This window comes from Plodia interpunctella, chromosome 25 (assembly GCF_027563975.2).
Source record: "Plodia interpunctella isolate USDA-ARS_2022_Savannah chromosome 25, ilPloInte3.2, whole genome shotgun sequence".
NCBI lineage: Eukaryota > Metazoa > Arthropoda > Insecta > Lepidoptera > Pyralidae > Plodia > Plodia interpunctella.
Window position 1 is genome coordinate 754,100 of NC_071318.1, and position 27,505 is coordinate 781,604.

Sequence of the window (27,505 nt, forward strand, 5' to 3'; positions counted from 1 at the left end):
TCACTCGCTCGCCTTATTAGGCTCCGCCCAAATACATTTTTTTTTTCAGTAGGTAGTTTATTATTATTGGAATCGGTTATTATTTCGGATATCCGTTGACTTCGGTTAATGATATAGCATCCCTAATCTCTCCTTGTGAGGGCGGAATGTAGCCATCTGATTTATTATAACAGTTTTTTTGGTGATTAATTTTAAATTAGGTGTTATCTATAAATACAGATTTAATGAGGACCGTTTGGTGACTAATGTAAGTTTAATTTACAGTTTTTAGGAGTTTTAACTTAAAAGCGGACTTTTTAAAAGGCCGGTGATGTTGTTGTGATACCTCTGGTTTTACAGGTTGTTCTATATCATGCCACTTAGGTACAGTCAACAGCACATCAAGTCACCCTGCATGAATCTCTATGGCGGGGTATTAGCGATGAATTTGCCACTAATTTAGGTAGGTTGATGTGCTGTCGACTGTACCTCGTTTGCTAATTTATTCCATAAAAAAAAAATAAGAAGTTTTTATGACTAGTATAACCAAACTATTTTTTTTTTAATGAGATACTAAAAAAAAATGTTAACTCCGTTCAAACTCTGACATACCTAATAATATCGAGCTGTTGTGTGCAGCTGCGCACGCGGTGCCGCATTTTTGACCTCGGGTCACAACTCAAAATTTCATCAAAATCAGCCCATTGGTTTAGCAGGGAAAGCGTGACAGACAGAAATACTTTCGCATTTATAATAATACTATGGATACAATATAATACAAAATATATTTATCATAACATTTTCATAGCTTATATTATGTGTCCCACTGCTGGGCAATGGCCTCCCTTTTTCTCCTCCAAAGGTTGCGTTGAGCTGTGTGTTGTCATTCTAACAAGTACCCCTGTCGCATCTGTCAATATTATCGCGATAAACTCAAAAAACACTATTTGAGATAGGATCACTTTTTGTTTCACGATTTTCACTAGTACCTAGATTGTATAATTCCTAAGGATAGTTTTAGTGTACAATTTATTAAGATTGTACCCGAGCGAAGCCGGGACGAACCGCTATAGTATCCCATAAAACAAATTACATCAAGGCTGAAAGTGAAGTTTGTTGTGCCGCTTCTTCTTCACCTGCGCTTTGGAAGCCGGCAGTAGACTTAGTTTAAGTAATTTTTGACGTCAATAAGTGATGTATATCATCCTAAATTGAATAAAGAAATTTGAATTTGAATCAAATACAAGAAAAATTAATATAGAATCAGTTTAAATAATCACATAAAATATCAAACAATTCCTAACTCGAGTTATCATCTTTTTTGTTGACTTTGTGAGTTTGTATGTTTGAGGCGGGTGCCTCAAACATACAAACCTACTCACTCACAATCCGCAATCTCCGAAAATACCGAGTCGATTTCAAAAATTATTCCTCCATTAGAAATGTCCATTATCCAAGATCGCTATATATAGGCTATATTTTATCTCAAAGTTCCCACGGGAGCGAACATCTAGTCGTAAAATAAACAGGAATCCAATACAAATAACAAATAAATAATCATAGCCACTATACACGATCGAGTTTCTTATTTTCCCGCGCTTTTCCCAAAGAAACCCATTTCCTACGAAATCATTTGCTATATATCTCTATTTGGGCCCACCGATAAAAAAATAATGTCTCACATTAAGGGTAGGGGCTTAATTTAAATATTTCTGACGCAGCACACCTCTCTTTCTAGCTTGTGGTGTTTTACATACGGCCGTCTCTTTCTATTGGACAGTGATAACTCAAGAGTGGCGTAGTGAGAAAATGCCTTTTTAAGTGAACCCTCACGACGTTTTTTTTTCCCCCTTTGTAATGTTACATTTGGGCGATGAGATTTTTATGGGGAATCGTAGATTTAATTACGGAATTTTAACAGTATTACTGGAGTAATTTTGTCTCGTTTAAGGATACATTTTAAAAGGTTTTATGAGATATAAAGGACTAGTCGGCGCTCGCTAGTTTGTCTGCGATTTTCGGTATGTACTTAGCTATATCCTCTAGACCTGTACTCTTGAGGGTCAGTCTACCTCTGTGTCAAATTTTATTTAAATCGGTTCTTTATCCTGGTTAACAATTGTTTATAGGTTGTGTCTCGAATTTTCCCGATCAAGAAATTAATCCCTCGAAATATACTTGTTCACATGAGAATACATCATAACAAAAAAACATACTAACAAGCTCATTAATGAACCTCAAAGAATGCCCTTTACATGTCAGAGATTAAAGAAGGTAAACCCAAAATATTTGTCCAAGTCCACTGATAACGTCTACCTGAGCAGGCTTTTTTGTACACGTCTAAAAATATAACATCTACCTTATTTCTATTACGATAAAGACTAATCTTTTGACTGTTCTTAAAAGTTTATTTTTAGACGTTTTTACCCAAGCTCACATAGCAATTTAGACTTTATTATTATGGAAATAAGTTATGTTTTCAAACGCAACTGCCCACCTTTGTAGACACAGAGGGTGACAAATCTAACATCTTGTTCCAGATTTTTTTACAGGTTTTTTTAAAAAGATAATATTCGTTACGACTCCTTTGCTTCCTCTTTGTTTTATGTTGAATCAAAAGAAATAACTTTTTAAAACAAAATCATACCCTTTAAAAACTGAACAGACACCGATAACATTCATAAAAAAATCGAATTCTTAGATGAATACTCTTTTTATATAGCTTAGAGGGTTGGAGGGTAGTACATATTTATTAATAGCGAACATTATAACCTATTATTGTACATAATCAACCACTCAAAAGATTTGCAAAAACAAAATATGAGCGTCACGTGCACGACCGAGAGCGAAGCGGACAAATTTAAAAATTAAGAGCGGAACGAGAGCCTCGGCTGGACGCGACATCGCCGCACGGTTGAATATTATGCACATATATACCTTCCTCTTGAATCACTCTATGTATTAAAAAAAACCGCATCAAAATCCGTTCAAAATCGAATTTTCCAAGGAAAAAGATTTTTTAGATATAAAAATTATTGAAATGTCATGTGTTTACAATTAAACTTGGTGTGATCTCATTGAAATTGTTCACAAATAAGCGACCACTCAACTCTGTGGTTAAATATACAAAAATCATTTATATGCAAAAACATAAGTTTACATTTTTTTACAATGTGGTGTTAAAAGAAAAGCTTAATCCCACATGTTTCACCGTCCACGGGTATGTAAATTTAAATGGAGAGCATGCTATCATCCCACAAAACATCTCAGCTTGTCGTTAAAAAAAAATCGTTTAAGTTATTAATAACATTTATCAATCAGTAATGCTGAGGTGCTTTTTATAAATACAAATCTTTTTATTGTTGGGGAATTTTGTTATAAATTTTAACAATACTTTACTAAGTAATACCGTTTCAGTGGGGTATAATAGTGAATATGAATAACCCAAATTCCTCATGTGCTCAAGCTAACTTCTAATTTAATAACGAACTATAACTATCCAATCAGCTAGCATAATACACTGAACAAAAGCTGCTATAAATTTACGTTCAAACATTCATTGTTTGGCTCCACAATGGATTTTAACTAGATATAATGGCGCCAATTACGTAGTAGGAATTTCATTAAGCCTTTGTGACCTCAAGAGGAGCTGTTAGTACAAGAGCTCAGTGTAATTTTGATCAATTTTGTTGATTAACCTTAAGATTTTGAAAAAAACTTGATTTACGTTCGGAGGATTATTATATATCTTAATTATGACGACCCCGTGGCCGAATGGTCATCATGTCGGACTGTTACACTGAAAGTCCCGGGTTCGATCCCCGGTCAGGTCAAGATGAATAAATGAATAGTTTAAAAAACACTAGAAAAACACGCTTTTATAAGTGCACGTGAAACTTAATCGTGGTCAAAGTTCATTACAACGTTCTAACAAGCACAAACATAGCTATGATACGTGGTTCCATCATGAAGTTCCAGTTCATATCTTCCGGCTCCATCATCAGATCAGTTCGACAGCACCATATTATCGCATTATCATCAGAACTACATACAGCTGCCAATTGTCATGACGCTACGATCCTTGGAAGATGGTTAAATTTGTTACTTTAGATTCCATTATATACGGTCGACCTAATAAAAGCGTGTTAAAAATGATCTCTTTCAGGTTGACCTGGGTCTTGAATGTTATGATATATTTTTATTATGAAATACAATATCGTTGAATTAGTATTAATACAGTCTCAAAGTTACATTGGGGCTAATTCATAATACTGAAATAAATAACAAACGAATAACAAAATATTGAAAATCTTTTTTGTCATGTCACAATAATGTCGTCGCCCCGTAAATGCATACATCATTATAGTTGAAATATGAACGCACCATGAAACGGGTGATTATTATTAATCAAATTCCTTATCATATCAATTCACACATAATAGCTAGCTGTTAGCTCTCAGTCTAATCTCAAGCTAGTGTCCGGATGATATATGAAGCTTTCAAAATTAAGCCATTGTTGATTTCTATACGACATTCACTGACACGAGTGGTTTCTTAATCATCGGGTATTGTTTTTAACCAATGTCGAAAAAGGTGGTATTGAAGTCAGTTAAATGTTACATATTTATCAGAGATACCCAATAATAGCCCGCATATGCATAAATTATATTTTGCCATAAATTCAAAATTTTATTATTGACTTTTTACGCGATCCCTAGGCTTCGGGGCGTCACAGCTCCGTATGTAACCGCACACACGTAGGTGAAAGAGAGACCTACGTAGATTCGCTATGATTATGACTAAATGTGGGTAACTGATATTAGAGTTAGTATCGAGGTCGTAAACACGTAGCCACTCCGTTACCGGGATAAGGGATGTGACTACTGAGCTGTTAAATAAATCTTGGGTGCTCATAGGATGAAGCTGTGGTGGTGTAATGGTTAAGACGCCCGCCTGTGGATCGAAAGGTCCCAGGTTCGAAACCTACTTATGCCACATGAGTTTGTATACCAATTTGACTCATGTATAGTAGTTTTCATGGACCACCACTTGCTTCCGGTGAAGGAAAAACATCGTGAGCAAACCTGCACACTGGTTGATTATAAACCTGTGTGTGCAATGGAGAACCACTCCATTAATAGTGCCAAGAAAGTCATTATTTGTGTCTCATTCCACGTAATGACCACGATCCTAAGCCATGAACAGAATACGACTATGAAGAAGATAGAATCAACTCTTATACAAGATTTCAATTAGTTTCATCTCTCTGCAATCGTTGTGAGTTACAATTTATCCGTTTCTTAGTTTAAATACAATATTGCAATTTTGTGTAAATACGCTGTTTAAAATGGAGTAGAAAAGTAGGAGCGGGCTTCGGCAATAAGCGGCGAAGGAAGCAACCGCGGAAAACATTCAGATATGAGAGGTAATAAATAAAACAATCGCGGCACTATTACTGTTGAAGTTATACATCTTAAAGCTATTTATCATAAGTTTTGACAGCATGTCTGGGGAGTAACGGAGTGGTGTTCCTTGAATAATTCCTGATTTATTGCACACTCTTCAGCTTATATTGTGAAGAGGATATTGTTTTTTTTTACATAAAAACTATTTTATATTACTACGTTATTACTTTTCTAGTAGCTAGTGTTGTACCTAATTTCATTACAATCAGTCCAGTAGATTTTGCGTGAAAGAGTAACAAACATACACACATCCTCACAAACTTTCGCATTTAAAATATTAGTAGGTTTTTCTGAAATGTGGCTACTCTGAATGTGGTGCTGAGGCTCGTGTGTGATTGTAGGGATTCCCAATAATATTCAAATTCAAATCATTTATTTAGAAATTAGACGTTCACAGGCATTTTTCCCCGTCAATTTTTATATTTGTAGTTATTTCTCACAAGCTCGATTTCGGAACGACCACTGCTGAGAAGAAATGCCGAAAGAAACTCATTTGAACAGTGTTGGTCCCTATCATGCCAGAAGGGCCTTACCATTATTGTCACTAAGGTTCTGTAATAAGGTTGTCACACGTCTTACTAGATTTAATAATGCAGAATGACTGAAAAATAAATTGGTACAAAATACGTCATCGATTACATATTAGGCGAGTGCCATATAATATATTATGCACACAGCACATATATATTTCATTCTACAGCTTGCCCCCGGTACCGAAATAATGATATTTTAACCGATACTCTATAAAATTGTACTTATTGGAAAAGGCCCAGACTGAAACTCTTTTGTGATGTCCAATTTCAGCCCTATATTTTTTTTTAAACATTCAAAATAATACTATTTAAATAGAATGGAAATAAAACAACACAATTAGAACCGAAACAGGGTTGTCAAAAATATATAACCGATTACAATGCAAATAAATTGGGGGTTCCGCAGGGAAGTGCTCTCGGGCCATTAATTTTCCTCGTGTATAAATGACATATCAGATGCTATCAAGCAAAAAATAATTATTTTTACAGATGACAACTAGGTTATAGCGATTTAAATAAATAAAAAAATATGACGATAGGTGATTATGAAAACGACATTAATAACACTTTAACCACAATAACTGAACGGTTTTTAAAAAGATTTATCAAAATTATTTTTACAAAAAAATTTTTGACTATCTGATTTTAAGGCTGTGTTCAAACAAATAAATGTCCAAAAGCAATTAAAACATTCATATGGAACCACTAGCTTTTGCCCGCGTGAAATTTCCCATTAGATAACTCTTTAACTAATCTGGTTTCCCCATACAAACTTTGACCCCCCTTTTTTACCCCTTAGAGGATGAATTTCGAAAAATCCTTTCTTAGTGCATCCCCGGACCAGATAAAGAACCTAAGTGCTAGGTTTAAAGTTTCTCGACCCAGCGGATTGGGCTTCAGTCTTCGCTTTTGGACCAAAAACAAAAGTTGAAATGCCCTTTTTAGGGCAGACTTTTTACCATCGCTCCGGCTAACTAAGTTGCCTTCCCAATATTTATATTCAAGCAGGAGCCCAGGATTTAGAAGCTTTTCTATATAAATATATGTATGTATCATGTAGATCGGTCCCCAAATTGGCCTATGAATAAATATATTATTTTATGCTGATTCAGAAGATATTTGTGTCTGTTACTCGATGTAATGTTTAGGGAAGTATTTATGTTATATACTAACTTTTGCCCGCGGCTTCGTCTGCGTGAATTTCACAAGGGAAATGTACTTTATCAAGAATTAAAAAGTAACCTATGTCCTTCTCCTTAAACTTAACTATATATACGAGAAATTTCAAGAAGATTGGTCGAGTAGATAAAGCGTGAAGAGGTAACAAACAAACGTACGTTTTGTAATATTAGTTCGAAAGTTGGGATATACGAGTACAGTACTCTAACTTCAAAACATGTCAAAATCCTTTATCATAACGATAAGATTACATTTGTACAACTTTGTATCCCTTTAATGGACACACCATAGATTATACAAGCATACAGATGACAATAAAAGCTATCTGAATGATAACGATTTGTCTATTATAATAAAATCGAGGGCATAAGATATGGGTAGCTAGTGGAGTGGACTATACTTATAATAAATAATGATGATCTCGGCGGCGCAGTGGTAAAGTTCTTGCCACTGAACCGAGAGGTCCCGGGTTCGATCCCCGGTCGGGTCATGGTGGAAAATGATCTTTTTCTGATGTTCTGGATGTTTATCTATATGTGTATTTATTATAAAATATAGTATCGTTGAGTTAGTATCCCATAACACAAGTCTCGAACTTTGGGGCTAGCTCAATCTGTGTGATTTGTCCTAATATATTTAATATATTTATTTATTTATTTATAAATATTTATTTCTTTATTTATCGCTTACAATAGATTAGAGCATCAAAAAGTGTTATGTTATTATTATTAGTGTTATTTCTATTCATATAATAAAGGAGTAAGTTTGTTACTTCTTCATAACTTAATGTGCTGTTGACTGTACATGATTTAGAGACGTTTATTGTATGAAAACGTATCCCTTTGCATTAAAATCAATTAAAATCGCAAAATGACAAGTTTACACCTTTTTTCTGGTAAATTCTCAAATATCTCCGAAACTAGAATCTGCCCAGTTCTCTCTTAGGGTTCATTTTGGCTTTTTTTTTATTACTGAACCCCAAACACGAACATTCTTTTTTTAAATAAAATGTCACACACCTGCCTAATCTAACATTGGTCTAAAAACATGCCAGTTACCACATCTCTAATGCTGAAGACTTAAGGTTCAGTTTAACCCTTGTTTATTTTTAGACGCAATGTGTAACTATTTGTCTTGTCTGTCCGTTTGTACAAAGCATTATATTGTGATGTTTGCTCGTGAAGATTTATGTAAATGTTATAATGCCATATCCGTTACATTTTTAGACCTCCGGTGTGGTAATGTAATACTACCAAAATCTGAATTTAATTCATATGAATCAAAAAGTCATTAATTTAAAAAAGAAAAAAAAATCTCACAAAAAATATTGCATAATTTAATTTTTTTTTTAAAAAGGTTTTGACCACAGTTTCTCCCGCGTGTTTATTCGTTTCAAGAATATTTTTGCGACTTTCTTATGAAACTAATTGAATAATATAAAAATATGTAACTTTTTGTAAGAAGCAGATAATACATTACTATACTCAATTCTTAACTTTGTTTTAACATATAAATATTCCGTGTTCAATATGTATTTGTGGCGTAAATTCCTACAATGCAGAATTCAATAGAATGCCATATTGGCGCATTGTTGACATAAACTAGCATGTTGGCTGTCAAATAATCTTTAATATGAGTATCTGTCACCATTAAATCTAGGATTTCTGTTTTTTTTTTTTTAATTTCGTCGATTTATGAGATAAATTAACTGTACTGGCCACCAATATTGCACCAGATAAATAGGTTAGAAATGGCGTTCCATTATTGAATATTTTTCATCTGTCACATTTTCCCGCCGATTGTTTGATGTGAACTATTTGTAATGTTTTGGTTTTCCATTATTATACCTATTTAAATTATAATGTAAAAAAAAGTATGTATAATAAAAAATATAAAAATGAACAGGACCAAAAATAAACTTTTGTAACAACTTTTATTAAGAAGTCATCACAAATCATAAACGTAATATTTAATGTAGCTGTCGAAAAAACATCTTTCTTTGCGAACATTTTATCAAGTTGCTAAATGTGTTTTGTCTCGTTCTGTCAACGTCAAATATTGTAAAGTGCGATACTGACAAACAATATTTTATCCTAGTCTAGGTTTTGACATTTTTTTATGAAATATAAAGTTAAATATACTAACTAATAATATAAAGAGAAAATATTCGTATTATGAAATATATCACAGGGATAGAAGGAAAGTTCAGCTGTAAAATGGCTACATGTTTTCTAATGATTTTTCCCGAATGAAGCCGGGTGGGGCCGCTAATAAACCATAAATGTCTCTGTTCATAGTCGTATTCCTCACGGCTGAGGGTCGTGGTTATTACGTGGAATGAAACACATACAACAATTTTCTTGGCATTATTAATGGACTGGTTTGCCATTGCCTTCTCCATTTCACACACAAGTTAATAATCAACGAGTGTGCAGGTTTCCTCACGATGTTTCCCTTCACCGGAAGCAAGTGGTGGTCGATGAAAACTACTATACATGAGTCAGATTGGTATACAAACTCATGTGGCACGAGTAGGATTCGAACCTGGGACCTTTCGATCCACAGGCGGTCTTAACCATTACACCACCACCGCTTCACCGCACAATAAATGTAGGTAATAGATAATGTTAAAATTCTCGTGTCAGATTTCATTCAAGTTGCCTAAAGGCAAAAATCACTTTATTATTTGTTTTGTTCCAAGTAAAATTAAACTCACAAAGAAATGGTGAATTTAATGCTAAAAGAAAAAAAAAATATTGTCCACTAATAAGTTTTGAAAATAGCCTAAAAGCATTCTTTCTCGGCTAACCATTAAGAGGAAAAGAGACATAAAATTTGATGTTACAAATAGTAATTTAATCACAGATTACAAAACACAAAATCAATGTGATTTGTCGGCAAAATCAGCTCAATACAACATAAACAATACAACATCGGCTAACCACAAAATTGAAGTCGGCAAAATACCGAATATGACAGTTCCCAATTCTAAACAAATGTTTCACCGGCGTCCTAGTTAAACGATGCAACGCTACACGCACTGCGACGTTGTGCTAGCTAGCTAATCTGTAATCTAACTAATATTATAAACGCGAAAGTTTGTGAGGATATATGTAAGTGTTGATGTGTAAGACGGATTGTTATGAAATTTGGTACACGGTTAGAATATAACCTGGAATAAGACATAGGGTACTTTTTATCCCAAAATTCTCACGAAAGCGAAGCCCCTACGCAGCTAGTAGAATATAAATAAGTCTCATTTGATGTCCTCACTGCTGGCTTTCCTTAAGAATGGATAAGGAGTATCTTTCATGAACCACGTCGCTGGCTCAATACTGTTTGGTGGGTTTTAACAATTGAAAATATGCTGAGAATGCCCTAAACGCCCTGAATGCCCTATCTTCTTCGAATAGCCCAGAAGAGCTAAGTCAATACATTTTTGGCCACCCATCCAATGACCGATATTAAAAATATTGCGATCAGTAAATAAGAGCCAATGTCGTCTGGGCGCGCGGACTAGTGTGGCACTAAAGATATGAAAGATATGAAACGTAAGGAAATAAATATTGAAGTACTTACTAATTTTAATATTGATGCATTGTGTCGCGCTGCCTTGCAGCTTTGGTCGCTCAAGTAGGATCCCGGATTACCAACATACATGTGACTGTGAAATATTTACAATAATTATGCTGAATGGTTGTTTATTTTATCAATTTGTGTGTTTTAATTATTTAATTAAAGCAAATAATTTCAAAATGTAATTTAATCACGCTTGTGTCGCGAATATATTGTAAAAGTGATAGAGAAAAATATTGATGTCGTAAATTAAATTTTTGGTCGACTAGTCCTTACGATAATCAAACAAAACTCACGATAGAATGACACAACTAATGATCTAACACGAACACAGTAGCATTACGCTTACTACATACATATTTGTTCTTATAATCCATTGGATCGATAACATTCCTGTGAATGTATGAATCATATCTACCTACTTAAAATAACTTACGTGTCAACTTTCTCGGCTAAGTGGAGGTTGACCTTAAGATTGAACAATTTAGTTTTTTATGATACAATTCGGATTTTTTACTACTTATTTTTTTCTTTTTTTTTTTTGTTAAAAAAAAAACAATTACTTTTTGAATGATTTCAAAAAGGAGTAGGTGTTACTCGCGATTTCGTTTTTCGCTATTAAAGGCTTATTCCATTTTCCGTGCAAAATTTCATGGGAATCAGGCTAGTCCTTTTTGAGTACATTCGTAAGAACATTATGTACTTTTATATATTATTAGAAAGAGAAAAAAACATTGTAAGAAACAATAATGGTAAGCCGATCTGGCATGATAGGGACCAACACTGTTCAAATGAGTTTCTTTCGGCATTTCTTCTCAGCAGTGGTCGTTCCGAAATGCCAGTAGTTTGTAGCTTGTGAGAAATAACTATAAATATTGACGAGAAAAAATGTCTGGTCTAATTTCTGAATAAATGATTTGAATTTGAATTTGAGAACATAAAAACAAATATTTTCTGTTTATATTCATTCCTCTAGCTATGGGATATGTTTGACCTAGGCTATGTTGACTCTCGTCATCAATTTCATCAATAACGGCTCAGCGGTTTAGCAGTGAAAGTGTGACAGACAGGATTTCGCATTTGTAATTATTAAGTATGGATTTTTTGTGTATCTTAAGGCGCTATCTAGCCGCACACACGGCGCCGTACACATATCAATAAAAATGTGATTATTATAGTTTTACAGTAAGTATTATATTAATTATAGATCACTATAATAATTTCCACTAAAATTCTTTATCTGATGTGAAATAATTTGTTAAACAAATATATTTTTTATTTTTCGCTAAGAAATAAAATAAATTGATACAAGTTTCTTTGTTAGACAAATTAAAAAGCCCCGACTTTCAATATACATTTCAATATACGAACGGCTGAACCGATTTTGATCAAACATATCTAAAAACCACCGCATAAAAATTAGTTATCAAATAAAAAAACCCGCGCAAGCGCAACAAGCGCCCGAATCGGTTCACACGTTGATGAGCTACGGGTCAACGTACACAGACAAGACACACTTAGCGTGAAACTTATAATATCCCTCTTTTCGCGTCGGGCGTTAAAAATGTGACGGTGGATCAAATATGCGGGTAATTGCGCCTCGAGTCAACAGTTGATGAGATATGAGTTTAAAAAGTCACATACGACAACATTCGAGAAGCACTTAATATTAGAACCGTCGTCTCCGGTTTCATTAGTGGGTCTTGAATTTTTAATGATGACGTCACAGGTGCCGGGTTCGAGTCCCGGGCGCGTACATAATTTAGTGTTGTGCCAGCTATACGGGATTTAAGGCCGGTGCACATTGATGCGAGTGCGCGTACGCGTGCGCTCTTGTATGGAATTGTGCTGCATACGTCTCGATTCCATACAAAAAATATCGACCAGATTCGATTTACTATTTAATCGAAAATTGTGTTGTAGATTTTGCGTTATTGAGTAACTAACATCCTAACATACTCTCACATATCCTCACTCACATTAGGTCGTTCTAGAAACTGAAGGTTAAGTTAACCATTCTCAAATATATCGCTGTCCTAATTAATTTATTTTTTTTAAATAAATTAATAATGTTTGTATATTTTTTTAATAGAAAAAAATTAAAAAAAGTATATACAAAATACGAATAGAGAACTTCACAAGGTCATTAACCCTATCTATCTTTACTTATCAAAACTAACATCATTCCTCCATGTCACTAAAACACTGGCCATATACAATAATTTGTTTTTTCCTGTCACTGAAAAAAAAAAACAAATCGTTCCATTTTTTCACCCCGAAAGGCAGCATGTTGTTTGTCACAACAAATTTACAAAATCCGTTACCATTCAATTTATTTCGACAACGCAAAGGTCAAAAAAGTCTCGCATTCACTTCCGACAACTAGTTTTTATTATTCAGAACTGAAAATAGATTTTGCTTTTACGAATTTTACCTGTGTCGGTGTTGATGGCTTGGCTGACAAGAGAACTTATTTTGGTTTGATACGTTAAAAACATTTATTTATTTATTTTAAAGCATACGTAAACAGTTTTAAAATACATTGTATGATAAATTTTCAAAGATTCATTGCTAGTCCTTTCTCGCCTATGAATATATAAGTAAATATGTATAAGCCTCCGTGGCATAGAGACGCCAAGCCCTTCCGCTATCTGAAGATCTTGGGTTCGATTCCCAGCGTAAGCAAATATTTGTAACTTTTGGATTTCATACTAAGCATAACACATCGCTTCCTGTGTTTGTGTCCAGAGACTCGCGATACAAGAATAGTGCTATTATTGTACTCATCATGAGTATAAAAAAAAAAGTGACTGACTGTAAACAACCTTTATCCACACTTTATACTTCAAATGCATATGCTCAGTGTTGTACTCGATTCTGTGCGTATTGGACCGATGAGTACCTATTTTAAAAAATACTGTTGACACTGGCTGAAAACAATTTAAATTATGTAAATACACTTTTAAATTTCGAATGCTTTATCCGCGCAATTCTAATGTTTGTTCAATAATTAACATTCCGAAATCGGGAATCATTAACGAACTCGAATTAACAACAATAAACTCTCGATTGTCACTGTTACACTTTTAACGAGTCATTTCACTCCCGTAATAAGAAGACTTTGATATTACCGGCGCTCCACCGGTTCGTACCAGTTTGAACCCGTTCCCAGTTGACGGCTTGTTCACATCCTGTCCCGATATTTGTTTGTTTGAACGCGCAAATGTTAAACTTAGAAAACATCGCCTAATTTAAATTTATCCATACTAAAATACTCATACTAATTCAAAATTTCTTACTAATATTAGAAATGTGAAAGCCTGTCTGTCTTTCTGTCACATTTTCACGTGTATACCTGTCTTGTCTGTGTCTCCCTTTCTTTGGTCTTCTCCATCCAGTACCTGTCGAATGCCCTAAGCTCGTCCGACCATCTATTCCTAGTCCTCGCTTTCTGTACCCGTCAGTTGAAATCCAGGTTTGTAAGAATATGGGCTGTATACGGCAAACGTGACCCGCCCAGTTCCACTTAAACCTACAAGTTAAGCCTAGTGTAGCCTAGTATAGTCTAACGTCAATTTTCGATAATATTTAAGTTGTATGTGTACATAGCAGAGCTGTTTCACTGAGCTTATATACATGCATGTACTAAATTTGAACAAAAATTACATTTTCTGTGTGTCCTCACAAAAATATCATTAGGTTTAACCACCACCGAAAAGGTCATTGAAATTTTGTAATTTAAAAATATAAATTACATACCCGATTACATAACACGTATTATAGAATACGTTGCAAAATATTCATAACACAGCTCTGGGGCAAAACTTATCAAGCCACGTTATGAATAACCGGTGCAAACCGGAATTTAGCGGGTCTGGCTGCAAATATCCGGTTTACTCCAGTTTTAATGAACCGAGTAACGACCGTTTCTAATATGGGGGCACACGTTACCTGCTCGTTAATATTTTATTTGTACATTATTTGGTTATGTTTCATTCCGCTTTTATTAACTCGCAATACAAAAAGTTGATGTGTCGTTTTATCTTTTTGTATGAGAGTTTTTGATATTATTTATTACTAGCTAATGCCCGAAACTTTGCTCGCGGAAGCCTGTGTTTGACCATAGGTTATTCACAATATTTATTCGAAATTTCACAATCAAAATCGGCTGTGAAAATCCCTGCGTAACAAATAGATGGATTTTCGCATTATTATAAAAGCAAAATTCCTTCTGTCTATCAGTTTCGCGTTTACAATATTAGAATGGATTTGTGTATTTCTTTTTTTTGTGAATGTTTACTTATTGATAGGAAAATGTTTACTTATTGATAGGAAATATTAGTAATAAATAACAATAAACAAATAACTAAATTATGACGATAATACATGTTTAGGACAGAAAGCCGCACTGAAGTAGCGAGATGTGAAATATACGGGTATTTTGCAAAGCATTCATCGTTTTTAATTTCCAACAAAATCTGTAATATCTAGTTAAAAGGGTTGCAACGGAAAATTTGACGTTGATTTTAACCGGTGCGCCGCTGACGTTCAGATAAAATGGCGTACTTTGGATTTTTTATAGTCAAGTTTTTTAAAGTTGACGGTACAACCTACCCTAAACCTGTTATAACAACTGAATATAAATATATTAGGACAAATCACACAGATTAAGATAGCCCCAAAGTAAGTTCGAGACTTGTGTTATGGGATACTAACTCAACGATACTATATTTTATAACAAATACATACAGTATAGATAAACATCCAAGACCGGGGCCAATCAGAAAAAGATCATTTTCCATCATGACCCGACCGGGGATCGAACCCGGGACCTCTAGCTTTAGTGGCAAGAACTTTATCACTGCGCCACCGAGGTCGACAGTAAACGCAAAAACACTTAATTTTATTAGAAAAAAAAACCGCCATTAAATAACGACTACAATGTTCATTATCTCGTTTATTTAATTAACAAATTGAAAACGAATCTCAACAAATCCCGGGCCATTATTTTTCAAGGACAATAGTCGAGTCACGGAGAAAGTTTTCTCCCATTAAAAGGGCAATCTCCTCACCGAAACCCGGCTTTCGGGCGAAAAATCATTATAACATAATTATACGTGTCAACTAATTTGAGATTCGGTCCGCGAAAAATTGAATTTGCCGCGGAATTAATTTAAAATAGGTCTTTAATTACTTTGCGCCGGACCCCTATTCTGGATGATTGTCGCGCCGAAGTGATTTTGGTAAAATGTCAAGACAATTAAAATAGGGTAGTTTTTTTTTTTGTAATTTATTTTGAAGATGGAATGTGTAATATTTGTATTTTTTAAAACGTAAATTGTTTCTAGTTAATATTTAATGTCTTTTGATGTTTATTCATTACTGTTTAACCGTCGACGACAGAAGAAGAGGGGTTATAAGTTCTGTATGTCTGTCCATGGCATCGTAACAGCCAAGCGGCTGAACCGATTTTGATCTAGTTTCATTTATCGTCAACTCTTTTCTAGTGAATGAGATATCAACAAAGTAAAAGGTGTCTCTTAAATTTTAAATGAAGTTTAAAATTCCTCATTTTTTTAATGGTCTTTATCAATGTTTTTTTAGATAGTTTAATGGCTTTTACTATTAATGTGAATTGAAACATTATTAAAATGTATTTGAACAGAAAAGACCGCAACACACCTCGGGGTGTGACAGACAAAAATCAGTGAGCATAAGTACACAAAAATTGTCCGCGCCGAGATCGAACCCAGGACCTCCAGAGAGCAGACGAGCCTTGTGACCACATAGTACAGTGGAAATCGTCATAAAGTAGTTTAGACTACGACGACCATAACGAAATCTGAAAACCAACGTATGTGTAATAGAGGACAGTTAATTTGAGATTCCAAGTTGGGATTTCATTCGGACCCACATTAAGTGGGATGTCCTTTCCATGCCAAAACGTCCCCACTTGATGGCAAGTAATTAGACCTTGTTGTATTCGCCCTCTTGTTGGAAATGGACTATTCTAATTTCAAATTGTTGTATTTTGTATGTGGCCAGCATTTTGTTTTGTTTTTAATAAACTTTAAAACGACACAATATTTTCTTTTAAATAGCTGTTTATAATAACAGGCCATCTTGTTGCAAATGGACTATTCAAATTTCAAATTCTTTTATTTTGCATGTGGCCAGCATTTTGTTTTGTTTTTAATAAACTTTAAAACGAAGATAAAAATCTACTTATGGTAAATAGGTACTTAGGGTAACTCTATTACTAAAACTCCACTGTCCGTTTGTCATCAGGCTTCATCTCATGAACCGTGACAGTTGGAAAGTTGAAATTTTCACAGCTGATGTATTGCGATTGCCGCTAAAAGTTAATAAATATTTAAGGGGGATCCCATATAAGTAGTCCCCAATTATACTGCTAAAAGCTGTATAAGAAAGAAAAACTATATATTACTAAATATACACACAATTAGTACAACAATCTTACACTTATATATGAAAAGTGGAATATGTACCAAATTGGTTTCCGCTCAGCATATGTCACGGTGTTAACCACGACGCTGGTCTTCCGCGGACACCATTTAAAAAATATATACATATTATTATTGTATTGTACTGTTTTTTACTAAATTATACTTTTTACTATTGAACAATAATAAAGTATACAAAATACTGTTTTCAGACGCTCACACAATATTATTAAAAACATTTTGTTAAACGGCGCTCAGTCTCAGTATTAAGCAATCGCAAAATTGCGCGTTGCCGCGTTCATTAACAACATTCAAATAAATATTTTTTCTAAAATACTGTTCATTTTGCTTCTCATACCTAAATATACTTTATTTCTGTTAAAAAAGTTGGCAACCCTTCATACAATATACATGATATTTTTGCCAATTTAATAGATTCGTCGGAAGCTTTCGCGCGCGACTTCGACTCGGTATTGTTAAAACTTTGTACGATACAGAAAATATTTTTCCTTCATTTTGATAAAAATATATATTATAATAAGTAGGAAAGTGCACCATGATATCCGATGGTGTATAGCTGAGGAGGAAACCAAACCGAGACAAAGATCATCTGATCTCATCTGAGAGAAATTGTAGTACAGTCAACAGCACATCACATAAACAAATTCATTGCAAACTCGCCGCTATTACCACGCCATAGAGGTTCATGTCGGGTAACTTGATGTGTGTATATTTTAAACCCTCTTTGGGAATACAGACAGGCTTTTTTTTAACGAAATGAATGTTTTACAGAAAGTCATTTTTGAGACAAGCTTTTATTGTTATTAAGCCGTTGAGGAGTTACCTCGTCGGGAGCTTTTCCTGGGTACACAATCAGGTAATATTTATCATAACAACACATCGTCATTCAAACTGAACGTGCGTAAAAAATTTCAGCTCAATCAGTTCTAGATATCTGCTTCAAAATATACATTGCAATAAAATAAAAGATATCTTTGAACTTAAATCTAGTTTAGCTAGACTATTCCAGGCTAGTTAACCTATTAACTAGTGGGTAGTAGTTAGCTAGTTAACGAATTTCTATTGTAATCCTAAGCTAATAACTCAATTCCATTGGATAACTCCCAGTAGTAATATCGAACTAAAATCACATTTGTATCGAAGTTAACGCGATATTGAAGTGATATTCTTTAGACAAACGGCCCGTCCCGGCTTCGCTCGGATAAAATAGTACAATTATACACCAAAACCTTCTCCAGATATCACACTATCTATCTATCTGAAAACAATTAAGCAATAATTAATGAAGCGCGAAAGTTCAATATTATGTTCTAATTATTAGACATGAAAATGGAATACATTTAACCTATTTAATATCTGTGGCAATTCCCAATAGTACAGAGATGTTTGTAACTGTATTGTGGAACTAATAGCATTCGGGTGCTCAGGACGATAATTATAATGTTGTTAGCTTGCAGTTGGAATGGTTCTGTTTGATTGGACGATTTAGTTTGCTTTTAATTTACTTATACATGTTTTTTTTTTAAGAACTGTTTGGTCAGAACGAAGATTTCAAGATTTCAAGACATTTATTCCAGGTTGCCTTTTGCGAATTAAATTTTAAATTTTAACGGACGTTTAAATGGATGATCGTGGTGATTATATATTGCGTATAAATGCGAAAGTTTGTTGTTTCCTATTTCACGGCTTAACCGCTGGACCGATTTTTATGATATTTGGTTGCATGAACCCCGTTCAAACATACCCCAAAATTAAAAAAAAAATCTAATTCAAATTCAAATTTCTTTATTCAATTTAGGATGATATACATCACTTATCGACGTCAAAAAATCCACCCCCATATGACTATAATGGGGTGGAGTTCACCTTTTCATTTCATAATAGGGGTGAAACTTTGTCAGAATATAATGTTTATCTCAAATTCACGCGGGCGAAGCCACGGGAAAAATCTAGCATGTACTATGTACATGATTTCTAAAAAAATAAATAATTAATAATTATAAAGATATATCTTTCTTGTTTTATTTTTATATATGTATGTATGATACGTACATAGACGGTTATTTGTTACCCCACCGAGCCAACTGAATTAGAAACCGTCAAACCCCGAAACAAATGGCACTTGTAACAATACATATTTAACAAAGTCCATAATCCTGTTCGAAACAAAAAAGTATTCCTTCGGGCGTCATAAAGAGGATTACGAGGGGCCAAAAAAATGAATCGCCGGTCGAGTATGTCCACTCTCGTCAACGGCTGGTTGACAAATGCGTAGGTCAAGCTGCTGACAGTTGGTGGGCGTGAAAAGAAAAATGGCTGATACAAGATGGCGGACGGAAGTGCGTTTAGTTTTTTCGCTTGGAAATTTATGAGTACGATTTTTTATGTCGATCTTTTGATCTTTAGTTGCCAAGTCTTTTGATATTTAGTACTAGCTTTTGCACGGGGCTTCGCCCACGTTTATCACATATTACGTGCGTCCTGCTCAGTTCTATTATTTTTGTCAATATTTCGAGTTCTAAGCAACGTATCGCGATGAAATCTATACCAGATTTCAAGTTTGACATTCCGCTATGCAACTATGAAAACTGCATCAAATTCTATTCAGTAGTTTTTTGCGTGATGTGCGAACAAACATACAGACAGAAGTTCGAAAAAAAATGTTTTGACTTCTATTATTCATATAAAGAGCTTAATATCTCCTATGTACATAACAGTTTTATTATATGTATAGATACTGTTTTATTGGATGCATAGATTTAAATAAATATAGACGCTGACAGACTGATTGATGTTGTTCGAATTAATCCCATTCATATATAACGATAAGATGATATTTAACAAGTTTAAGTACAATCTCATTGATTTCTGTTGCCATTCTGTTCGCATTAGCTTTGTAATACTGAGATTTAACTTGGAATAGAATGTTAATAGCATTTCCCATTTCCCATTACAGAGCTTGTCTTCAAGCGATTACTCTAACGCTATCTCTCTCTTTCATCTCTCTTTCTCAGCTTCACGTATTCACGGTTGCATTAGGAGCTGCAACCTTCCAAAGCCGAGGGTTCACATGAAAAAATTACCACAGGATATTAAATGTGTTGCTAAGGCGAGGAAATCAAGAAGTTTTGGCTTTGTTACAATCAAGGGGAGATTTGTGCCAATAGAAAGACCGTACGAAGTGAATAACAACAAAACACCATCATCTACTAACGCGAATGTATTTTAAAACTAGCTTTTGTCCGCAGCATCGCCCGCGTGAGTTTCCCACGGGAACAGATATTTTTCTCGGATGAAAGGTACCGTATGTCCTTCTCCGTACTTCAAACTATATGTATGCAAAATTTCAAGAAAATTTGTTGAGTAGATAGAGTCTGAAGAGGTAATAAACAAACTCACTTTCTCATATGCTTTTAACAAATAATTGTTATAGAAATAATAATTTTAATTATACGATTCCAGTGAATCGCACTAATCTCATATAGTTTCGATTGAAGTCCGCCAGACGTCGACGTAACAAGATCCGTCAATTGCAATTAGGAGGGGTTCCTTTGATCGGCCTTGATGCAATTTGGCGGATGTCACGTCTGCACTGGATTTGAATTTCATTAGAGAAATTAATGTCTGTGTGAATTTTGCTTTACACACAACTTTACTTAATGACCAAACGCTTTTATTGTTTGTATTGGTAATCACAATACTAACTAATTTTATAAAAGCTAAAGTATGTTTGTTAGAAAGCAGACGAAGCCATGGGAATAAGCACATAATAAAAATACAGTACATAATAAATCTCGCAACAAAAAGTCTCAACCAGTCTTGTTGAGTGGTTGGGGGTACGGCGAAAGACATATGCTATAGTACTGTATTTGAAGTGTGCAAAGCTGCAGGAAAATGCTAGTATCACATATTAAATAAGCAATATAGTGTATTTACTTAATTATTGAAAAATACTTAAAACTCTTTAAAAACAGCATTATTAAATGTAAAAAAAACTTATTCTACCAAATTGTAATACTATGTCTTTGTTTGTTGCTCTTTCACGCAAAATCTACTGGACGTATTGTTATGAAATTTGGTACACGGGTAGAATATAACCTAGAATAACACATAAGGTAAAGTTTATCCCGAAATTCTAAAGAAAGCAAAGCCCTGGGCGCAGCTAGATACATATTTATAATTTAGATAAAGCATGAATCACACACAACTACTTTCTTGGCAATATTACTATTGCTTTCTCTATTTCACACAATAGTTGAAAAATTATCGACTAGTGTGCAGGTTTCCTCACCTGGTTTTCCTTCACCGGAAGCAAGTGGTGGTCTATGAGTCAGATTGGTATATCAGATGGAGTAGGATTCGAACCTGGGACCTTTCGGTTTACGGGCGTCTTAACCATTTCACCCCCACCGCTTCAGTTATAATCAAATCTATCACTAATCCCACTATATCTATCCTTTGACAAATTCCCGACATTCTATGAGCCCCGTTAGTGGTATTAACCAATATTGATCACTCCTTTGACAGACAGACAATGCAGACTGCAGGATTTAGGGTGCCTAAACTATATACAGATGAAAATGAATATCTAAGGATGAGTTTCACAAGTTAACTTTGACGTTAACGTGCGCAGAAAAACGCTAAGTACGCCATTTTGTCTAAACGTCAGCGGCGCGCCGGTTAAAGTCGACGTCAGATTTGATGGTGCGACTCACCATTAGATATTAATTTTCATTTGTATAGTTTACGTAATATCTGCTACCAATGGGAAATCATATCGTAGACAAAAATTTGGAATGCGGCCGAGGCTCCGACGATTTATAACTGAGGAAGAAACCGTGAAAACAATCCAATTTGATTTGGAATAGCTTTGTTTTTTAGTTTTTCGCTTGTAACTATCCTACTAATATTATAAAGGTGAAAGTTTGTTTGTTTGTTGTATGTATGTGTGTACACGTATGTTTGTTACTTTCATGCGAAATCTACTGGGCGCATTGTTATGGAAATCACTACTATGCAAGTTACAATTTAAAAAATATCCACAAATTCCATTTTATAATTTAGTATATCAAAATGGAATGAATAAATTATCCAGAATATTCTAGAATGCAAGCTATTCCGGTTCTCCAGTTTACAGACAATTCCATTCAAATTGCATCAACGGTTTACTCTCAAAGAGGTTTATTTGATTATATGTTACTGTACAGATTTAGTTCGCTGTCCGAACGTGAATTCGCTTTGATTACATAACTATAGTCATGACATCGTTATAATTTATAATGAATAAAAACAATTCTGGACTAATATTCAGATTCAAAACAGAAGGAATATATTAAAAAAAAACAGCAACGTTCAATATGAATTCCACTTGTAATTATTCCAAAAACAATTCACAAGAAAAATATTAATGTGTCCGATACAATATTCCGAACGTCTTTTCTAATCGCAAGTCAGCGAGCAAATGCCACAGCAAAATGATTGAATCCATAATTAAACATACGAACGAATGAATTGAATGAATGACGTTAGTGCGTAGGCGGATGTCAAATTAACAATTTAATTTGGATTCAATACATTCATTTTTTATACCTATTTAAAATTTAACAAAAAAAAAAAAGATAAAATATACACAAGCTAACAATATAAATTACAATTGACGGCAAAAAATTATATAATTCTACAGTCTGTACAGTGACGAAAACGGACTTTTGACGAACTGCATTTTTCTGCCATTGCAATACCAAGATTCATTGATAAACAGGAGACAGCGCCCTAATTTTGTTTCCTCAGTTTCTGGACATCATTAACTTTACTGCCGACTTACAAAGCGTAGGTGAAGAAGCGGCGCAACAAACTTCAGCGCAGCCTTTTGTCCAAAGGCGGCGTCAATTGACATTACAAATGCAAACGGAAACACGTGAGGCTGAGATAAATTAAAATAAATAATAAGCTTGGATTATAATGTTGTCAAACGTTTAAAAAAGATGTGCGTTTGATGTTAAACACAGGTATTGTATACTTAAAAGGAGACTTCGGCCAGTATTTTTGTTACCACTCTGTAAGTGTAATGAATATTATTTTTCATTTCTTTGTAATGCCATTATGAATAACCGATTTTCCTGACTGATCCATATCACTACTCCGAACTGATTGACCACTTCGCATTTATATAATACTAGATGTTGCCCGGGGCTTCGCTCCCGTGGGAATTTTGAGATAAAATATAGCCTAAATAGCAATCTTGGATAATATACAGCTTGACCATAAAGAGTTAACAAAAAATGAATTTAGCTTTAGATTCTTCGTAGCTGTCACATTTTTGACGTAAAATGTTGAAGTACGGCAACAATTTCGCATGGAATTTTTGTTTTGTTCCAATTTAATTAATTTCTACTCTTTATGTTCAAGCTGTACCTTACTGATGGTGAAAGAATTTTTGAAATCGGTTCGGTACCTGCGAAGATTATCCCCCTCAAACTCACAAACGCTTACCTCTTTATATATAAATAATAGTGTAGATTTGTACCTATAATAATATTGATTAATACCCTACCAAAATAAAGACACAATATTATATCCCTACAAATATGATGGACGGAATCCGTCCTCATCTAAATACACAGACCGTGCGAATGCGTCGGTTCTACGGAAAAGCGGCCGACTAAAACGGACTGTTTGCAAAACGCCCAATAGGTTTTATACAGGGCTGAAACTGAATCTTTTTGAATCAGTCTTTTTTCGATCGATTTCGGGTTGTGCAGGATCCCAGCGACATTAATAAAGCCCAGATGGTCGCTTCGGACCGAATACTAATTATCGACGGAATAAATGAATTAATTTCCTAATTAGACGACGCCTTTGTTTCGGTCGTTTTGGAATAGGGGTAGATGAACATTTTTTATTTTCATAAATATTCGAAGGCTCTGTTATATAATTAGAAATACTAGTAAAAGAATAGTGCATTGTGGTAATTCCGACAGAAATTTCTAAGAGATGACTAGAGGTCTATATTTTGGTTAATTATTCGATGTTATTTTATACTAGCTTTTGCCCGCGGCTTCGCCTGCGTGAATTTCACAGAAAAATTTCAGTAATTTTATCGCGTACTCTGTAAGACTGGTAAACATATATGATTCAAATTCGCATTTTTACTCATATTTAGTTCAATTTTCTGTTTTCCCGCTGCGTGTCTCGTCCCGCAAATTAGTCCAATCCCGCTTCCTGCTATGTAATGTAAAGTAGATATCCCGTACCGTTTCCCACATATTGTGCCATCATGTTTTTTGTAATGTGTCCCGTCCTGTTTCCCACTACGTGTCTCCTTCCCATTTCCCGCTCCTACTCTCACTCCCGTATTATGCAACTAAATATATTCCATGAAGAATTTTAAAAAAATATCCAATGTACAAATTTGACCTTTCTTCAATTTTATTATATGTATTGATGATGATTTACTGTCATTATTGTTTTACCTCTGTATACTCGATAAAATGATGTACCTATTACTAATTGTATTAGAATCTTTAACACGTTATTAGGTTCTTCAAATCAAGCATTTAAAATGTCGAATCATATTTTTCCGTGTAGTGGTAATTACGAACTATCTTGGGAATATTATGAAGATAAACAAAAATGGCGCGAAAACCACTTGAACTTGAACTGCCGTATTCTTGACACTAATGCCTCACGCCCTCAATGCGGTCAGGACAATCAAGATGGCGGCTAGATTAATGTTGACAACAAGGAAATATCGCTCAGATTAGGAGATTTTTTTTAAATTATGGAATATACCCATTTCCGGAATTATCCCAATGCACTATATTGTGATCACAGCCGAGGAAGCAACCAGGAAAATGATGAGAGTTGATTGTGAAATTCCAAGAGAACTGTATATAGCCAATTATTCATATCTATTTTTATTTTGTTTGTTGTTTCCAAAACTAGTGTCAGATATTATTCAAGTCGCTCAAAGACTTTTACTGGTCTATGAAAATTATACACGAGTCAGACAGTTATATACAAACTCATGTGGCACAAGTAGGATTCGAACCTGGGACCTTTTGATTACAGGTAACCATTTGATCACCACCGTTTCAGATTAACTGCACTGTAATGTCTAACTATGTACTACATAATACAGTTGAACAATGCCGGACGTCACCATTGTTCCTGTACATGACCCAGTCATATACTAAACGGTTGGGTTGCACCAGTCAAATTTGACATTAACTTTAACCCGCGCAGAAAAACGCAAAGCACACCTTTTTGTCTAAACGGCGCGACGGCGGCATGTCAGATTAAGATTTTTTATTGCAAGTCACATGTTCAAAAGACGTTACATAAAATAATAAAGTGCAAAGTGACGCCTTTCAATGGCACAGCAAATATTACAGCCCCTAAATGCCATTTACATGTTAAAGTTAACGTCAAAGTTGACTGGGATAAGAAGAAAATGAACTAAGGGTAATAAACCATTGTTTATTCCTACGAGCGTCTGAAATGCCGCGCTGTCATTACCATCCGTCCATTTCCTTACACTAGGTGTGGGTTGCACTAGTTAACTTTGACGTAAACTTTAACAGCTGCCTGGTGCAACTCACCCTAGGACTAGAGCGAGCTCTAGCGATACGATTTTGGCGTCAATCATTTAGCGTACTATGAGATAATTATGGAAGTTTAGATTTTTTTTAAATTGTATTTATGTACCTATTTTTATATTTACTAGTGTGTCGCCCCGGCTTCGCACGGTTACAGAATTGTGCATGTTATATATTCGTAGACGTATCAATTTTCAACTGCTTTTCTTCTTTTTCTGATTGGCCCGGGTCTTGTATGTTTATCTATATATGTATTTGTTATAAAATATAATATCGTTGAGTTAGTATCCCATAACACAAGTCTCGAACTTACTTTGGGGCTAGCTCGGTCTGTGTGATTTGTCTTTATATTTATTTATTTATTTGACTCCCGAATGTAGTGGGTACTGCTCTATATCTTTCTTGGATTTGCAATCAGACGCATATAACACGCCATGCACATACTTTTGCTTAAGGTTAGGCGGTCTATCGTGGGTCAAAGTGTAAAATTGTTCAATAAACTCCCTGTAGAGGCTAATAACTTGCCAAAATTTAAATCATATATTAAAAATGCTTTAATGGCTAATGCTTATTACACGATTAGCGACTATTTAAATGATAAAAAACCTTGGACCCTTCGTAAAACTTCCACCTCTCACACTTGATCTTACTTTTTTATTATTATTTATATATTTTCTTGACATGTTTATAACATATATTTTGACATTTACCTGTAAAACATATACGTGATTTGTGATCTTCAAGTGTCTGAAAGTGACATATGTATCTATTATATTAAATAATTTGTCGAAATAAACCCGCTTTCATTACTGATCAGGTGTAAAAATCTCACGTTGCCATGAAAATAACTAGATAATACTGGCCTAGGTTGTGCGATGGTAGGTGGAGTAGTAAGATGTGGAGATGTTATGGTTAAAACGCGCGCCTGTGGATCTCAAGGTCCCAGGTTCGAATCCTACTCGTGCCATATGAGTTTGTATACAAATCTGACTCATGTATAGTAGTTTTCATCGACCACCACTTGCTTCCGGTGAAGGAAAATATCGTGAGGAAACCTGCACACTGGTTGATTATCATTAACTTGTGTGTGAAATGCAAAGCAAAAAAAGGCAATGGCAAACCACTCCATTAATAATGCCAAGAAAGTTGTTGTGTGTGTTTCATTCCACGTAATGACCACGACCCTCAGCCATGAGGAATACGACTATGAAGAAGAATGACAGCGCGTCACAGCGGTCGTAACGCTCTGAGAACCGCCTATACCCGGCAGCGGGTCACGGAGGGCAACTAAAATATTTAGTCACTGTTTTGATTGGCTGACCTTTTTGTTATTCAATATTTTGTTACTTTTTACGTTATCATCGCACGAAGATAATTGTTTCATGACTTGACATAAACTTATCATTTGATTTAATATGCACTTTGAGACTAGATTATATACTACTAGCGACCCTCTCTCAGCCTCGCACGGGTGCAACATTATGCATTTTATATATCCATAAACCTTGATTCACTCTGTCTATTTAAAAACCCTTATCAAAATCCGTTGAGTAGCCTATGTCTAAGCATACATACTGACAGACAGACAGCGGGAAGCTACTTTGTTTCATGCTATATAATGATATAATGATGTAGCTATATAGAATCGTTTGATTGTATACTTAAAGTCAAATGTTGCCTTTATTTATACT

General features: G+C 34.6%; 1 protein-coding gene across 11 annotated transcripts in view; it reads right to left on the reverse strand.

Moving 5' to 3' along the window:
• Nucleotides 1-27,505, reverse strand: part of LOC128680802 (protein madd-4-like) — a 328,414-nt gene that overhangs the window by 179,331 nt on the left and 121,578 nt on the right. The gene's annotated exons all lie outside the window — the stretch shown is intronic.